The 19,323-nt window shown below is 46.7% G+C and overlaps 1 pseudogene; it reads right to left on the reverse strand.

Moving 5' to 3' along the window:
* LOC141113381 (protein-glutamine gamma-glutamyltransferase E-like) overlaps positions 1–19,002 on the reverse strand; it is a 68,901-nt pseudogene extending 49,899 nt beyond the window's left edge.
* Positions 19,003–19,323: the final 321 nt, after the last annotated feature.

Consider the following 19,323-nt stretch of genomic DNA (forward strand, 5'->3'; position numbering starts at 1 on the left):
AACGACTCCTACTTGCAAACGGAAGGAGACAACAGGAAGTGAGAATAAATCTACCCCTAGGAAGGGAAATTCTCTCCTGTAAGAGTTAATATGGGAAAAACATTTCTCCTTTCCACTGATGCTTTCCAATCCATTGGGACAAAAAGTGAGGTGAAATCTTCTGAAGAGGAGGAAAGACAGCAAAACAAATGTCACAGGGGTGATAACCCTTCCCTATGTTTTCCAAAAAGCTTAAAAAAGATTTTTTGGCTGGAGCTAAACACGTTAAAAATGTACCCGTTCAAAATTACAAAGAGATTCTACTTAACAACAAACCTACAGCCTGTATACTGCTGTTCAGAGTATATAGGGCCTGGTGGCCCCACACCTTTCCTTATTTTAATTTGGGTGCGGGGTTCCCCTTAATATCCATACAAGACCCAAAGGGCCTGGTAATGGACTGGGGGGTACCCATGCCGTTTGTCTCACTGATTTTCATCCATATTGCCAGGACCCGACATTACATTAAACCCGCAAGCAGTTTTAAATGAGATTTTTTCCTTTAAAAATGACATTTGGTGCAGGGACTGTTCTAAACACGGGAAACACGCGTCACTTTACAGGCATACTATAGACACCCCTCAGGTACGATATTTAAAAAAATATTTCACTTTTTTTTTTTTTACTTTAAGCATCATTAAAATCACTGCTCCCGAAAAAACGGCCGTTTTTAAAAGTTTTTTTTGCATTGATACATGTCCCCTGGGGTAGGACCCGGGTCCCCAAACCCTTTTTAGGACAATACCATGCAAATTAGCCTTTAAAATTAGCACTTTTGATTTCGAACGTTCGAGTCCCATAGACGTCAATGGGGTTCTAACGTTCGTGCGAACTTTCGGTCCGTTCGCAGGTTCTGGTGCGAACCGAACCGGGGGGTGTTCGGCTCATCCCTACTGTTCATTATATACATCTTCATTTTTAGCGCAGCACTTTTTCACAATTTTGACTGCCCAGGTGGTGAGAAATTAATTTTTGAAGAATGTTAAGAAGACCACAGGATTCCCCTACCTGGAAATACTGGGTATTTTTCAGGACTCTGGCGCATGAACCCTGGTGCCAGTGTAGGGTTGCCACCTCATCCCTGTAAACCCCAACACATATTAATTACACAGGTTCTGTAGCTGATTAAGGTGGTAATTAAACTCACTTAGTGCCTTAAATGCAATAAATCAGCCCCAGAACCTGTGTAATGAATATGTGTTCGGGTTTAAAGGGATGAGATGGCAACCATATTCCAGGGTGAAGTCAGAAGGAGGTATGTACAGTGCATCTGGAAAGTATTCACAGCGCTTCACTTTATCCACATTTTGTTATGTTACAGCCTTATTCCAAAATTGAGTACATTCGTTATTTTCCTCAAAGTTCTACAAACAATACCCCCCAAATGACAACCTAAAAGAAGTTTGTTTGAACTCTTTGCAAATTTATTAAAAATAAAAAACAAAAAAATCACATGTACATAAGTATTCACAGCCTTTGCCATGACACTCAAAATTAAACTCAGGTGCATCCTGTTTCCACTGATCATCCTTGAGATGTTTCTACAACTTGATTGGAGTCCACCTGTGGTAAATTCAGTTGATTGGACATGATTTGGAAAGGCACACACCTGTCTATATAAGGTCCCACAGTTAACAGTGCATGTCAGAGCACAAACAAAGCCATGAAGTCCAAGGAATTGTCTGTAGACCTCCAAAACAGGATTGTATTTTGACACAGATCTGGGGAAGGGTACAGAAAAATTTCTGCAGCATTGAAGGTCCCCATGAGCACAGTGGCCTTCATCACCCATAAATGGAAGAAGTTTGGAACCACCAGGACTCTTCCTAGAGCGGGCCACCTGGCAAAACTGAGCAATCGGGGGAGAAAAGCCTTAATCGGGGAAGTGACCAAGAACCGATACTCACTCTGACAGAGCTCCAGCGTTTCTCTGTGGAGAGAGGAAAGCCTTCCAGAAGAACAACTATCTCTGCAGCACTCCACCAATCTGGCCTGTATGTTAGAGTGGCCAGATGTAAGCCACTCTTCAGTAAAAGGCACATGACAGCCCACCTGGAGTTTGCCAAAAGGCACCTGAAGACCATGAGAAACAAAATTCTCTGGTCTGATGAAATAAAGATTGAACTCTTTGGCTTGAATGGCAAGTGTCATGTCTGGAGGAAACCAGGCAACGCTCATCACCTGGCCAAAACCATCCCTACAGTGAAGCATGGTGGTGGCAGCATCATGCTGTGGGGAAGTTTTTCAGCAGCAGGACCTGGGAGACTAGTCAGGATCAAGGGAAAGATTAATGCAGCAATGTACAGAGACATCCTTGAAAACCTGTTCCAGAGCACTCTGGACCTCAGACTGGGGCAAAAGTTTATTTCCAACAGGACCACAACCCTAAGCACACAGCCAAGATAACAAAGAAGTGGCTACGGAACAACTCTGTAAAGGTCCTTGAGTGACCCAGCCAGAGCCCAGACTTGAACCCCATTAAACATCTCAGGAGAGATCTGAAAATGGCTGTGCACCGACCCTCCCCATTCAATCTGATAGAGCTTGAGAGGTCCTGCAAAGAAGAATGGTAGAAACTGCCCAAAAATAGGTGTGCCAAGCCTGTAGCATTATACTCAAAAAGACTTGAGGCTGTAATTGGTGCCAAAGGTGCTTCAACAAAGTATTGAGCACAGGCTGTGAATACTTAAATACATGGTATTTTTTTTTCGTTTTTTATTTTTTAAAAATTTGCAAAGATTTCAAACGTCTTTCACATTGTCATTATGGAGTATTATTTGTAAAATTTTGAGGAAAATAATAAATTTAATCCATTTTGGAATAAGGCTGTAACATAATGTGTAAAAAAGAAAGAGCTATGGGGCGCGGCCAGATGTGAACTAGGCAGCACGCTTTTCTCAGAGGCTCCGATCATCCTGACAATATCCCTGATATAGGAGCACTTATTCAACAATTCCATCATCATCATCTTACAGGGGAAGGTGCCTGGATCACAGGGATGCATTCCTCGGCTTCCAAGAAGCAACAGAAGGCTGCAAAAGACCCGCGCCAAACACGCTCCATGAAGGAAGGGGAAAGAGACTCTGCCCCCGCCATCTTGAATGCACGGAGCTCGGCAAAGCACGCCAAGCAGTCAACAGTGACAATGGCTATGGAGAGGGCTGCTGTGGAGCTGGGAGCTGACGCTGAACTAGCGGAGGACACACTGGGGGCTGTGGATACGGAGGCTATAATCAGACCGATCCTAGAGGCCATAAATAGCAGTAAGTTGGAACTAATGGGCAGGATTGACCATCTATCATCAGAATGCACACTGATCAGGCATGACTTAGATAAGATCAGGGGGCGGCTCTCCACTGTGGAATCAAGGGTCTCTTATGTGGAGGACACTTCTCACTCTCAGGGGGTAAATCTAGCTGAGCTAAAAGATATGGTGCTCTCCTTTCAGTGCAGGGCAATTGATGCTGAAGACAGACAGAGGAGGAACAACATCAGGATGGTGGGCCTGCCTGAGGGAGCAGAAGGAGACAAGCCAGTCTTGTTTGCTGAGGCTTTTTTCAAACAATTACTGTCGCTGGGGAATTTACCCCCCCACCTACGTTGTGGAAAGAGCACACAGAGTACCCACAGGTCGCAGACCGCCAGGAGCTTTTCCTAGGCCCTTGCTGGTTCGGTTTCTGAACTATAGGGACCGTGACATGATCCTGGCCGAGTCCAGAAAACAGAAGGAGCTCAAGTATGAAAATGCCAGAGTAATGTTTTTCCCAGACTTCTCAGCGGCTATGCAACAGCAACGTCGATCATTTAATGATGTCCGCAAGCGATTGAGGAACAAGGAGATCCAATACAGTATGCTGTACCCGAGCAAGCTCCGGATCCAATTCAAGGGCAGGGTAAAATTCTTTGAAGACCCTGGAGAGGCAAGTGACTGGCTCGACAAGGAACTCTCCTGAATTGTCCTGGAACTAAGGCCAAATACTCCTGGATTTACAGTTGCACCTGTTGTGCTTTGTTCTGGGCTCCTGTTTCTGTTTCCCAGCATTAGAGTATCCGTGGACTATATTCAGCTGAATGGGATGGAGGACCCCACAGCCATTTTTGTGTCTCTGAGATCTGCACCTAAATGGGTAAGAGGAAGTGGTGATTGCTGGTGGGTGGACAAGGGGAGCTTCCCCGGGTCCCCAGCAGAAATGACTGAGAAAGTATGCCATACTTCAAGCAACTAATCTCTACTGCAGACTGAGGGGGGCCTCCAGTTGTGCATGTTATGTACCCACATTTGTCTGTAACACATACGGTAGTGGTGGTGAGTCTACCAGTTCACAGAGGATTTTCCCCTTCTTAACCGGGCTTAGGTACATTTTTAGTTAACCAATATCTCGGTTTCTCCAATTGTTGATGAAATGGAGCAATGAGAGTCAAGCAGATTCGACACAGTGCTGCAGAACTGTTGTTTGCAACGACCGGACGTCGAAGGAAGTTTTTTGTTGTTTTTGGGAAGAAACTGCATACCGGAACTATTTTTGTGTTTAGTTGGGGATTTTTTTCTGGTACAATGGCAGAGGGGGATGTTTTAATTGTCACAGCCCAGATATTTGTACCCATTGTTTGGAGTAAGAATCCAGTACTGTTACTAAAGAATGATAATGCCGCTGGGAGGGAACAGGTAGGTCCCCTGACGCTCCATAATACTGGTCCCAAGGACCATGAAGGTCATGACAGATAAAGTTAATATAGTGTCCTGGAACTTCAGGGGACTCAACAACAAATTCAAACCGACCTCGATTTTTCACTATTTAAAGCATTATAAGCCACACCTAATTATACTACAGGAAACCCACCTAGAGGGAGGTAGAGTTATGGCATTGCGCAAACAGTGGATTCAAAAAGCTGTGCACTCCACTTATTCCACGTTTGCGAGGGAAGTCTCCATTCTTATAAGTAGGTCGGTCCCGTGTACTATCCATCAAGTAATTATGCACCCAGGGGGCAGGTATGCAGCAGTGATACTAGATATCTTTAACAGTCATATATTGATAATTAATGTGTACATACCTCCTCCTTTCCAGGTTCAAATTTTGTATGATATGTGGACTAGGCTGGCTCAATACATACATTTACCCCTGGTTGTGTTGGGAGACTTTAACGCTGTGCTGGACGCATCGTTGGACTCCTCCAATCCGGCCATGGCGAGCTCTGCTGACCTACGGGACTGGGCCTCAGTGGCTGGAGTGGTGGAGTTATGGAGGTGGAAGCATCCATCGGGTCGATGCTTCTCTCATATTTCAACAGCCCATGCCTCCGCAGCGAGAATAGACTTAGCATTTAGTAATATCCTAATAATGCCATTCTTGGAGAGTATTGACTACCTGGCAGGGGGTCTGTCGACAATCCTCTGTCCCTCACTCTGGCCTTCCGGTCAGGGGGGAGAGAGGGGGATGGCGTCTATCCCCTAGTTGGCTGCAGCACTAACAAGTTGCGGCCCAGCTGGAGGTGGCTATCCAGCAATATTGGATCCCCCAGTGGTCTGGGATGTGGTCGGGGATGCCTTCAAGGCGGTTGCCAGAGGGGAATGTATATCGTCCATTAAGATTGCTAGAGTTAATGAAAATGAGGAATACAAAAACATACAACGGGAAGAGAGAGAATGTGCTAAGGCATATGCAGAGTCCCCATTGGGGAACTCTTATCGATCCCTTCTGGAAGTTAGATGGCGCCTGTCGCTATTGGTCAGACAAAGACAGAAGAGTTTTAGAAAATGCACAAGGTTTTTGCTGAGGGTGACAAGAATGGGAAGCTCCTGGCTATGTTGGTGGCGGATCACCCTCCGATTGCTTACATTCTGGTTATGAAAGACAAGGGGAGGGGGGGGCGTTGGTCAGTGATCCCACACTTATCATGCAGGAGTTTGTTGATTTTTTCTCATCACTAGGGATGAGCTTCGTGTTCGAGTCGAACCCATGTTCGACTCGAACATCGGCTGTTCGATCGTTCGCCGAATTGCGAACGTTATGGGCCGTTCGCGCTAAATTCGTGTGGCGCGTCACGGCCCATAATTCACTGCGGCATCGCAGTGCATTGCTGGCTGATGATTGGCCAAGCATGCACTATGACCCGCATGCTTGGCCAATCACAGCGCCGTCAGTAGAGAGAGCTGTAATTGGCCAAAGCCAGGGTGGCTTTGGCCAATTATGGCTCAGGGGATTTAGTACACACCCCACACTATATAAGGCCGCCTGCACGGCGGCCCTGTGTAGTGTGTGTTCCGGTGTGCTGAGAGATAGAGATAGAGAGAGAGAGAGAGACAGTGTCATTTGATTTGAGTTAGATAGATTAGGCAGAACAGTCAGTCAGTTAGCTGCACTTACAGTGTATTGTGTATATATATGCATCCCAGGTGTTGCATATATATATATACACTGTATTCAGTTTAGCTAGATCCGTTCCTGTTATCTTCTATCTAGACTATTTACATTTAATGCAGTGCGTCCTGCTCACAGTGTTCAGCTAGATCCGTTCCTGCAATTTACATTTAGTGCAGTGCGTCCTGCTCACAGTGTTCAGCTAGATCCGTTCCTGCTATTTACATTTAGTGCAGTGCGTCCTGCTCACAGTGTTCAGCTAGATCCGTTCCTGTTATTTACATTTAGTGCAGTGCGTCCTGCTCACAGTGTTCAGCTAGATCCGTTCCTGCTATTTACATTTAGTGCAGTGCGTCCTGCTCACAGTGTTCAGCTAGATCCGTTCCTGCTATTTACATTTAGTGCAGTGCGTCCTGCTCACAGTGTTCAGCTAGATCCGTTCCTGTTATCTTCTAGACTATTTACATTTAGTGCAGTGCGTCCTGCTCACAGTGTTCAGCTAGATCCGTTCCTGTTAAATTCCTACTGCCAGGCAGGCTTGTCTGGTTACAGTATATAAAGCTACCTGAAGAAAATTACAGGTGTTCTATTTGATCCTATTAGTACCACGGTCAGGCAGCTAGACTATTTACATTTAGTACAGTGCGTCCTGCTCACAGTGTTCAGCTAGATCCGTTCCTGTTATCTTCCTACTGACAGGCAGGCTTGTCTGGTTACAGTATATAAAGCTACCTGAAGAAAATTACAGGTGTTCTATTTGATCCTATTAGTACCACGGTCAGGCAGCTAGACTATTTACATTTAGTACAGTGCGTCCTGCTCACAGTGTACAGCTAGATCCGTTCCTGTTATCTTCCTACTGACAGGCAGGCTTGTCTGGTTACAGTATATAAAGCTACCTGAAGAAAATTACAGGTGTTCTATTTGATCCTATTAGTACCACGGTCAGGCAGCTAGACTATTTACATTTAGTACAGTGCGTCCTGCTCACAGTGTACAGCTAGATCCGTTCCTGTTATCTTCCTACTGACAGGCAGGCTTGTCTGGTTACAGTATATAAAGCTACCTGAAGAAAATTACAGGTGTTCTATTTGATCCTATTAGTACCACGGTCAGGCAGCTAGACTATTTACATTTAGTACAGTGCGTCCTGCTCACAGTGTTCAGCTAGATCTGTTCCTGTTATCTTCCTACTGACAGGCAGGCTTGTCTGGTTACAGTATATAAAGCTACCTGAAGAAAATTACAGGTGTTCTATTTGATCCTATTAGTACCACGGTCAGGCAGCTAGACTATTTACATTTAGTACAGTGCGTCCTGCTCACAGTGTTCAGCTAGATCCGTTCCTGTTATCTTCCTACTGACAGGCAGGCTTGTCTGGTTACAGTATATAAAGCTACCTGAAGAAAATTACAGGTGTTCTATTTGATCTTATTAGTACCACGGTCAGGCAGCTAGACTATTTACATTTAGTACAGTGCGTCCTGCTCACAGTGTTCAGCTAGATCCGTTCCTGTTATCTTCCTACTGACAGGCAGGCTTGTCTGGTTACAGTATATAAAGCTACCTGAAGAAAATTACAGGTGTTCTATTTGATCCTATTAGTACCACGGTCAGGCAGCTAGACTATTTACATTTAGTACAGTGCGTCCTGCTCACAGTGTTCAGCTAGATCCGTTCCTGTTATCTTCCTACTGACAGGCAGGCTTGTCTGGTTACAGTATATAAAGCTACTTGAAGAAAATTACAGGTGTTCTATCCCAGCTTAGTGCAGCTACAGGCCATTAGTATGTCTGGAAGGCCAAGAAGGAGAGGCAGACAGTCACAAGCCAATAAGAGAGGGCAAGCAGGCTCTGTGTCTAGTGCTGGTCGTGGAGACGGTGCATCCTCATCAGCACGTGGCCATGGGACACGCTTGGCCTTTTTTTCGGCAGCTGGCCGTGTTGAGCCGCAACATGCGGAAGACTTGGTCGAGTGGATGACCAAGCCGTCCTCATCCTCCTCATCCTCTCTCACCCATGCCCAGGGTGCTTTGTCTGGCAAAGCAGCGGCCTCTTCCCTCAGCTCAATGTCATCAGTGACTCCTTCCCTAGCTCCACCATGTCCTCATGAGGATTTCCTCGAACTGTTTGACCACAGTGTTGGGTACATGCTCCAGGAGGATGCCCAGCGTTTGGAAGGTTCTGATGACGATACTGAGCTCGATGAAGGCAGTAACATGAGCACGGACAGAGGGGGTGCCCAAGAAGGACAGCAATCTGGCAGTCATGCTCCCCCTGCTGCAGCATACTGCCAGGTTTGCTCCAGTGATGAGGAGGGAGGGGATGATGAGGTCACTGACTCAACGTGGGTGCCTGATAGGAGAGAGGAGGAGGAGGAGGAGGAGGCGGCGGCACATCACCAACGAGGCAGGATGCCCTCCAGGGGCCAGCCTAAGGGCAGCACATTGACTGCATCACACCCCAAAGCTCCACATGTGCAGGGCGCTGCAGTCGCTGCGCGTTATTCAAAAAGTTCTTTGGTGTGGGCCTTTTTTGAGACGAGTGCATCAGATCGCACCGCTGCTATTTGCAACATATGTCTCAAGCGTATCTCGCGTGGCCAAAACATCTCCCGCTTGGGTACCACATGCTTGACCAGACATATGTTGACCTGCCATGCAGTTCGTTGGCAAGCGTATCTAAAAGACCCACACCAAAGAACAAAGAGGATCTCTCCTTGCTCCTCATCAGCTGAGATTTCCAACCCCACTAGACCTTCAGTCCTCTCTGAGACCTGCAGTGAGAGGAATGAAGGTGTAGAATTAGGTGTGTCACAGCCAAGTACTTGTGGGCAATCTGCTTTTGGTACACCGACGTCAGATTGTACCAGGCAAATTTCCCTGCCCCAGCTGCTGCACCGCCGAAAGAAGTTTGCTCCCAGCCATCCACATGCCCAGCGGTTGAATGCTAGCTTGGCAAAATTGCTAGCACTTCAACTGCTGCCTTTTCAGTTGGTAGACTCTGCCCCCTTCCGTGAGTTTGTGGAATGTGCGGTTCCTCAGTGGCAGGTACCCAAACGCCACTTTTTCTCACGGAAGGCGATTCCGGCTCTCTACCGGCATGTGGAAGGCAATGTCCATGCCTCGCTGGACAGGGCGGTCAGCGGTAAGGTGCATATTACCGCTGACTCATGGTCCAGCAGGCATGGACAGGGACGTTACCTAAGTTTCACGGCGCATTGGGTGACTCTGCTGGCAGCTGGGAAGGATGCAGGACAAGGTGCAGTAGTGTTGGAGGTTGTTCCGCCACCACGCCTCCAAAATGCTGATTGTGACACACCTCTCTCCTCCACCCCCTCCTCTTCTTCTTCCTCCATGGCCTCTTCCTCAGAACCAGCGGTGCTCCGTAGTCGTTCAAGGGGCTACGCAAGTACGCAGGCCAAAAGATGCCATGCGGTGCTTGAGCTGGTGTGCTTGGGGGACAGGAGCCACACTGGGCCAGAGGTTTTGTCAGCTCTGCAGGGGCAGGTTCAGAGGTGGTTGACGCCACGCCAACTTAAGGCAGGAATGGTGGTTTGCGACAATGGCACCAACCTCCTCTCTGCCCTCCGACAGGGACAAATGACCCATGTGCCCTGTTTGGCTCACGTCCTTAACTTGGTGGTGCAGCGGTTCTTGGGCAGGTACCCGGGCTTACAGGATGTCCTAAGGCAGGCCAGGAAAGTCTGTGTGCATTTCCGCCGGTCATATAATGCCAGTGCTCGGCTGACGGACCTCCAAAAGGAGTTTAACCTGCCCAAGAACCGCCTAATCTGTGACATGCCCACCAGGTGGAACTCAACGTTGGCCATGCTGCAGCGGCTGCACACGCAGCAGAGGGCCATCAATGAGTACCTGTGCGACTATGGCACCAGGACAGGGTCAGGGGAGCTTGGTTTTTTTTCCCCACGCCAGTGGGCCATGATCAGGGATGCATGCACTGTCCTGTCACCATTCGAGGAGGCCACGAGGATGGTGAGCAGTGACAGTGCATGCATCAGTGACACTGTCCCCCTTGTCCACCTGTTGGAGCACACGCTGCGTGGAATAATGGACAGGGCACTTGAGGCAGAAAAGAGGCAGGAAGAGGAGGACTTCCTTAGCTCTCAAGGCCCCCTTTATCCAGACAGTGTTCCTGCGTGCCCGCCGATCACACAGGAAGAGGACGAGGAGGAAGAGGAGGAGGAGGAAGATTGTGTCAGTATGGAGGTGGAGCCTGGCACTCAGCATCAGCAGCAGTCTTTAAGGGATCAGTCCCAAGAAACACATGGACTTGTACGTGGCTGGGAGGAGGTGGCTGCGGACCATGTCGTTCTTAGTGACCCAGAGGACTCCGGACCGAATGCCTCAGCAAACCTACGCTGCATGGCCTCCCTGATCCTGCAAAGCCTGCGTAAGGATCCTCGTATTCGTGGTATCAAGGAGAAGGACCAATACTGGCTGGCAACCCTCCTTGATCCACGTTACAAGGGTAAGGTTGCGGACCTTATCTTGCCATCGCAGAGGGAGCAGAGGATGAAACATCTTCGGGAGGCCTTGCAGAAAGGTCTGTGCAACGCGTTCCCAGAGACTGGGAGGTTACAAACTCCTGTTTCTGGACAACGTGTTGCTGAGGCTTCGGTCAGTCAAAGAAGGAGCGGTGGAGAAGGTGGCCATCTGACCGATGCGTTCAGACAATTTTTTGGTCCGCAGCCCCAAGGTATGATCGGTTCCAGCAACCATCGCCAGCGTCTGTTTTACATGGTGCAGGAATACCTAGGGGCAAGATCAGACTTGGACACCTTTCCCACCGAAAATCCTCTGGGTTACTGGGTCTTGAGGATGGATCACTGGCCAGAGCTTGCACAGTATGCAATTGAGCTACTGGCCTGTCCTGCATCCAGCGTTCTTTCGGAACGCACATTCAGTGCTGCTGGAGGCGTGGTAACCGATCACAGGGTGCGTCTGTCCACCGACTCGGTCGATCGGCTGACCTTCATAAAAATGAATGAGTCTTGGATCACCACCAGCTACCAAGCACCTGATGCTGATGTAACCGAATAATTTTTTTTGAAATCTCAGATCCCTTCAAAGACTGCCTATGCTGATGCTGAGTGACTATCCCTGAGTAATTATCCTCTTCCTCCTCAATCATCACGCTGATAGCTTGTAAGAACATTTTTGGTTCTGGGCACCATCACCAGTGCCTAAGGCACAATTTTTCAGCCCCTGTTTAACAGGGGCGTGTAATTACAATTTTTGATGTAATACTTTGCAGCAGGGCTCGTTCCTGCGTTCCAACTAGAGTGTCTGTGAGGGGTTGCAGTGTTGTGGCACCAGCACCAGTGCCTAAGGCCCAATTTTTCTGCCCCTGTCTAACAGGGGCGTGTAATTACAATTTTTGATGCAATACTTTGCAGCAGGGCTCGTTCCTGCGTTCCAACTAGAGTGTCTGTGAGGGGTTGCAGTGTTGTGGCACCAGCACCAGTGCCTAAGGCCCAATTTTTCTGCCCCTGTCTAACAGGGGCGTGTAATTACAATTTTTGATGCAATACTTTGCAGCAGGGCTCGTTCCTGCGTTCCAACTAGAGTGTCTGTGAGGGGTTGCAGTGTTGTGGCACCAGCACCAGTGCCTAAGGCCCAATTTTTCTGCCCCTGTCTAACGGGGGCGTGTAATTACAATTTTTGATGCAATACTTTGCAGCAGGGCTCGTTCCTGCGTTCCAACTAGAGTGTCTGTGAGGGGTTGCAGTGTTGTGGCACCAGCACCAGTGCCTAAGGCCCAATTTTTCTGCCCCTGTCTAACAGGGGCGTGTAATTACAATTTTTGAAGCAATACTTTGCAGCAGGGCTCGTTCCTGCGTTCCAACTAGAGTGTCTGTGAGGGGTTGCAGTGTTGTGGCACCAGCACCAGTGCCTAAGGCCCAATTTTTCTGCCCCTGTCTAACAGGGGCGTGTAATTACAATTTTTGAAGCAATACTTTGCAGCAGGGCTCGTTCCTGCGTTCCAACTAGAGTGTCTGTGAGGGGTTGCAGTGTTGTGGCACCAGCACCAGTGCCTAAGGCCTAATTTTTCAGCTCCTGTTCAACAGGGGCATGTAATTACAATTCTTGATCTAATATTTCACAGCAGGGCCCTGTGAGGGCTTACAGTGTTGTGGCCACAGCAGTACCTAAGGCCCAAATTTCTGCTGAGTATATAGGGCAGGACCCTACTTTCAAACATCTAACTTACAAATGACTCCTACTTGCAAACGGAAGGAGACAACAGGAAGTGAGATGAAATCTACCCCTAGGAAGGGAAATTCTCTCCTGTAAGAGTTAATATGGGAAAACAATTTCTCCTTTCCACTGATGCTTTCCAATCCTTGTTCCACAAAAAAACCCAAATTTTCAAAAAACATTTTTCATTGGGACAAAAAAGTGAGGTGAAATCTTCTGAAGAGGAGGAAAGACAGCAAAACAAATGTCACAGGGGTGATAACCCTTCCCTATGTTTTCCAAAAAGCTTAGAAAAAATTTTGGCTGGAGCTAAACACGTTAAAAATGTTCAAAATTACAAACAGATTCTACTTAACAACAAACCTACAGTCCCTGTCTTGTTTGCACTGCTGTTCAGAGTATATAGGGCCTGGTGGCCCCACTCCTTTCCTTATTTTAATTTGGGTGCGGGGTTCCCCTTAATATCCATACAAGACCCAAAGGGCCTGGTAATGGACTGGGGGGTACCCATGCCGTTTGTCTCACTGATTTTCATCCATATTGCCAGGACCCGACATGACATTAAACCCGCAAGCAGTTTTAAATGAGATTTTTTCCTTTAAAAATGACATTTGGTGCAGGGACTGTTCTAAACATGGGAAACACGCGTCACTTTACAGGCATACTATAGACACCCCCCAGGTACGATATTTAAAGGAATATTTCACTTTTTTTTTTTTACTTTAAGCATCATTAAAATCACTGCTCCCGAAAAAACGTCCGTTTTTAAAAGTTTTTTTTGCATTGATACATGTCCCCTGGGGTAGGACCCGGGTCCCCAAACCCTTTTTAGGACAATACCATGCAAATTAGCCTTTAAAATGAGCACTTTTGATTTCGAACGTTCGAGTCCCATAGACGTCAATGGGGTTCTAACGTTCGTGCGAACTTTCGGTCCGTTCGCGGGTTCTGGTGCGAACCGAACCGGGGGGTGTTCGGCTCATCCCTACTCATCACTATATTCTCCTATTCCTCCGTATGATACGGTGGAATTGGATAATGTACTTCAGAAACTGCCTATACCCCGATTGTCAGAAGAAGACTGTGCCTTGTTAGAGGCCAAGATCACGGTTAAAATAAACAAGGGAAGGGGCCCCCTAATGGTGGACTTTTAAGGCACGTAAAAAAGGTTAAAAATGTAGTAGTATAAATACAGTTTATTCAATTCAAATGTTAAAAACACAATAATGGTGTAACAAAAGTTACATGGAACGCATAGCAGACATTTTATACACAGTTGAGGAGTGCTCTTGCACCCGACGCGTTTCGGAGTGTGTATCTCCTTCCTCAGGTGTGGGTGTGAGCAGAGAGCATCTATACTAATGTTATAATGTGTTGTTCATTTAGCGTTCCATATGTTTCAAGATAAAAACAACAAACAGAGGACACGGTCTGTCTACCATACGGATTCCTTGTTCCAAAAGAGTGTACTATTTTTCAATTTGGGTATTCCTGAGGAGTTATTTTATCATACTCCAATGAGAGGTGAAATGCAAAATTTGTTCAGATGATAGCAGAGGAGGGGGAGTAGGGTCCTCCCTTGGCCTTCCAGAAAGAAAGAAAGAGAAGGCCAGTAGAGGGAGTAATAATAGTGTTTCTGAGGATGCACTGAGGCCAAAAGGTGAGTCCTGAGAATTATTTTACGGTCCAACGATTATTGTTGTATATGGATGGTAGCTATAGGTTGTAGAGATACACAGGTATCAGACAGCACAGACCGGTGTCATACAGTGATGTGATGGACAAGTCCTCTGTTTGTTGTTTTTATCTTGAAATATATGGAACGCTAAATGAACAACACATTATAACATTAGTGTAGATGCTCTCTGCTCACACCCACCCCTGAGGAAGGAGATACACACTCCAAAACTCGTCGGGTGCAAGAGCACTCCTCAACTGCGTATAAAATGTCTGCTATGCGTTCCATGTAACTTTTGTTACACCATTATTGTGTTTTTTAACATTTGAATTGAATAAACTGTATTTATACTACTACATTTTTAACCTTTTTTACGTGCCTTAAAAGTCCACCATTAGGGGGCCCCTTCCCTTGTTTAGTTTCACTACTGGATGTGGCACAAAAAATACAGCAAGCTGCCGTTCTACAATAGACCTTCTAGATCACGGTTAAAGAGATCAAGGCTGCAATGTTCGCTTTCCCGCCTAATAAGGCCCCCGGGCTGGATGGCTTCCTAGCAGATTTTTACAAGGCTAATGCTGAAATATTAGCTGTTAGATTTTTTTTTTTTTTTTTAACAGAAAAGTTTTTATTAATAACAAAAACAAAACAATACAAAAGAAAACAAAACAGTGGTACATCAAAAGTATACGATAGCACGGTAATCTAGACATATTTAGAGGAGCTAGATAAAAAGAGCCAAAGGGGAGTCGATGATGCTACACAATTGATATCAAGGATATAAAACGGGACTGTGTATTCCTGACATTTGTCTAGTATGATGTAAGAAGTCAAAATGGGATTGGTAGGGGGGAGTGGGAGAAAATAGGGGGTCCATAGAGGCCCCAGCTATACTATTGTAATATCTTAGACAGTCAATTGATCACGACAGACCAGGGCAGTCTCGTTGGTTGGGAGCATGTTAGGAGGTAGAATCAGCAACATCAGGGGGGTTTAAGAGGAGGAGGAGATCACCCAAAGAAGTCCTGGTAATTTCTGATGCATCCCCTCGGGCACATCATTGAATTCTAGGGAATTCAGGCAGGCAAGGACCACCCCCGTTTCTCACGCCCTAACTACGTATCTAAGATTGGATTCTTAAAGCGGGGGTCCACCTATCTATCGTTTTTTTTTTTTTTTTTAGTTCATTCACAAACTTTTCTTCTCAGCATTACATACTCACATATTGTGTGTAATATGTCCGCCTGTGTCAGATTTCGTCGGAAAGAATAACTTATATTATTCACTGCAGGCGGTTTCCATCTTCATTGTGGGCATTTGAAGCCCACAAGCATTTATTTCCTGGATGTGGTGAATGCTGTGCTCCCAGCATTCACCGCTTGTTCCCGCACATGCTCAGTGGCATCCTGGGAAGCCTGAGACTAGCTCCCAGGAGTCTGGGAGAGGCTAGAAACACGCCTACTCCCACGGGAGGAGAACCAGGAAGTGCAAAGAAGAATAGAAAAATAAAAGGTAATTACGGCGATTTAAATTTTTTTAAACGGCATGTCAGCATCTAGGCAAGGAAGAGAATACATACAGATATTGTTCAAAATTTGGGTGGAACCCCGCTTTAATACATGTGGTTAGTAGTACCAATTAGCTATCTACATTGGCAGCCTCACACCGGAGATGATCTAGTTCTCACCCATGGTTTCCACACTTTGTCAAACTTTTGGGGGCATTTGTGGCCCATATATGTTAGTTTGTATAAAGGCAGCACAGCCTCAACCAGAGCACGCCATTGAGTCACCGTGGGGGGAGTCGCTACTCTCCATTGTTGGAGGAGAGCTTTCCTGGCGTAGAAGCATAGATAAAATATTAATAATTTGGCATGCGTGGAGTGCGTTATTAATTCTGTAATGCCTAAAATAAGGATCTTGGGGTCTAAGGGTATGGAGAGGTTGGTAATAGTGTTAATCTCCTCAACCACTTTTTTCCAATACTCCTGGAGGACGGGGCAATCCCAGATAACGTGATAGAATGTCTCTATTGACTGCTGACATTTTGGGCATTTTTCTGATTGCGTGGGATATATCCGGGCTAGTCTCCGGGGGGTATAATAAGCCTTGTGTATGAACTTGAGTTGAATAAATCTATCCCTAGCAGAAATTACTGTCAGTATATATTGCTGAATTGCTATTTCCCAGTTTTCTTCTGAAAGGTCAGGGATATCTGTCTTCCACATCTGTAATAAGGGGGAGTTCTTCTCTGAGTCTCCACAGGTAAGCCGTAGGTATATGGAGGACAATATCCTATCTACCCCTCGTGAGGTAAGAAAGCTCTCTATCACATGTGGTACCACTGTGACCACTCTGGGAAATTGTGCCTGCATTGCATGTTTCAACTCTAAATATCGAAATAGCATCCACGAAGGGAGTTGATAAGTCACTCGGAGTTCTGGAAATGGGAGCAATTTCCCGTTAGGCATAATCTGCTTAATCTTCACTATCCCAAATTTAGCCCCTATACTGGGATCTGAAATGGATCTAAAATGCGAAAGTTTGGGGTTACCCCATAATGGGGTGTGGGGGGAGATGGTATCGCGTGTGGTTATGGCTGCAGTAACTTTTTCCCACACCTGTATTGTGGTGCGCATCGGTAGAGTTATATGCGGGCTAGCCCTTATTCCCCTGTAAACCACGTTTGTGAGGGCTGAGTAGGATCCCAGTATGGCCGCTTCGAGATTTACAGCAGGGTTTGATTTATTCTGTTTAAACCACCAGCGAACAGTGGCCAACACCGCTGCCCAGTAGTATTTCTGGAAGCATGGTAATGCCAGGCCGCCAGAAGATAGGGGGAGTTGTAATTTGCATTTCGCTATTCGTGGAGTTTTCCCGCCCCATATAAAAGAGGAGATTACTCCATCTAATTTATGGAAGAAGGAGACAGGGACTGGAACTGGGGTGTTTCTAAAGATATATAGGAATTTAGGGAGAAATGTAATTTTTAATAGGTTCACTCTCCCCACCGGTGTCAATGGGAGCATTTTCCAGGCCTGGCATTTTGCAATGAGGGCCTGGAGGACTGGGTATAAGTTGTCAGTCAGATAATGAGTTAGATGGATTTCAATACCAAGATACCTAACCTGGTAGACTCTGTGGAGGGGGGTCAGGTTATTTGTGGGGGGGATCAGTATCAGATAGACTAAACAGGCTAGATTTATTCCAATTAATTTTAACCCCGGAATAACCGCCGTAGCAATCTATAATCTCTAGAGCCGAGACCAGGGAATGAGAATCGTCGCCGAGGTATAATAGCGTATCGTCGGCATATAACGATATCCATTCCACTAGTGGCCCCACCTCTAATCCCCTCACCGCAGTGGCCGAACGGAGTAGTATAGCCATGGGTTCAATGGCCAGGGCAAATAGCCCTGGGGACAGTGGACATCCTTGTCTTGTCCCTCTACAGAGGTGAAAGGGAGGAGAGAGGACACCACCAGCGCGTATACGGGCTGTTGGTGATTTGTAGAGTAATTTGACCCAGCTGATAAATTTAGTTCCGAATCCAAATTTAGTCATTACCTGCCATAGAAAATCCCACTCAACCGAGTCAAAGGCCTTCTCGGCGTCTAACGAGGCCACCACCCCGCTAGTATTGGGATCTCGGGGAATCGCTATATTAGTGTGGAGTCTGTGGATATGTATATCCGTGCCCTTACCCGGCATAAACCCTGTCTGGTCACCATGTATTAAGGAGAGTATCACTGAATTCAACCTACCCGCCAAGATCTTAGTAAGGATTTTGGCATCCACATTTAGTAAAGATATGGGCCTGTAGAACGAGCACAGTTCCGGGTCCTTCCCGTGTTTAGGGATGACAATGATCACTGCCTCCATCATTGAGGCCGGGAGACATTGTTGAAATAGTGCTTTAGTAAGCGTGGAGTAGAAGTGTGGGCCTATTATATCCAGGTTGGTTTTGTAGAACTCCGTGGGGAGTTCGTCGGGGCCTGGTGTCTTGCCCGCCTGAAGTGACCCAATGGCTCTCTGAACCTCTTTGAGTGTTATGAGAGCTTCAAGTGCCTGGCTAGCTTCCGCTGTTAGGGTAGGGAATTCTATCGTCAGGAGAAACGAGTTTAATTCTTCAAGGGAGTATGTTGCCCTGGAGGTATAGAGTTGCCGATAGTACCGCTCAAATCTCGCATTAATATGCACGGGATCAGAGAGCAAAGTACCATCCTCATCTCTGATATTCGCGACACAGGAGCCCCCAGACCGTTCCGTTGCCAACCAGGCCAGTAGTCTACCTGATCGCTCACCCTGCTCAAATATGCGCTGGGTCTGAGCAAGGAGGAAGCGCTGGCAGGAGGCTGCGTGAATGAGAGCCACCTCCCTATAGGCAGTGAGCATATCAGCGTGTGAACTTTGGTCAGGTGCGCTTGTGTATCGAGCCTCCAATCGTAGGGCCCACTTTTCAGCCGTAGAGAGTTCCAATCGTGACTCCTTCCTAATTTTGGATATATTAAACTGATATCTACCTCTGGCATATGCTTTGAATGCATCCCACACCACCGGTGGGGGGGCCGATTGGTCATTATGTGTCCAGTACTCCCCAAGTTCCGCTATCATTAACGGTTCCATTTTCTCATCAGTGATCCAGTATCTGAAAAGTCTCCACAGGCCTGCACTAGCTGCTGAGTCCGTAGAGAGGTCCAGCATGACCGGAGTATGGTCCGATATGCCACGTGGTAGAAGGGACACCGCAGTCACCCTAGACAGCAGGGGATTAGTAACATATATTAGATCAATGTGAGATAATGTCGCATGAGTTGCAGAGTGACATGAAAATTGTCTACTATGTGGATTTTTCCACCTCCACGTATCATAGAGGCCATATACCTCTGCCCAACGGAACAACGCTGTGTCAGCCTTCTGACCTGGGTGTAACTTATCAGCACTAGGATTGGGGGTCATGTTAAAATCACCTGCTATGATTATATTGGGGGTGGGATAGTTGGCAATAATGGTTTGGATTTTATA

This window comes from Aquarana catesbeiana, linkage group LG12 (assembly GCF_042186555.1).
Source record: "Aquarana catesbeiana isolate 2022-GZ linkage group LG12, ASM4218655v1, whole genome shotgun sequence".
Classification (NCBI taxonomy): Eukaryota; Metazoa; Chordata; class Amphibia; order Anura; family Ranidae; genus Aquarana; species Aquarana catesbeiana.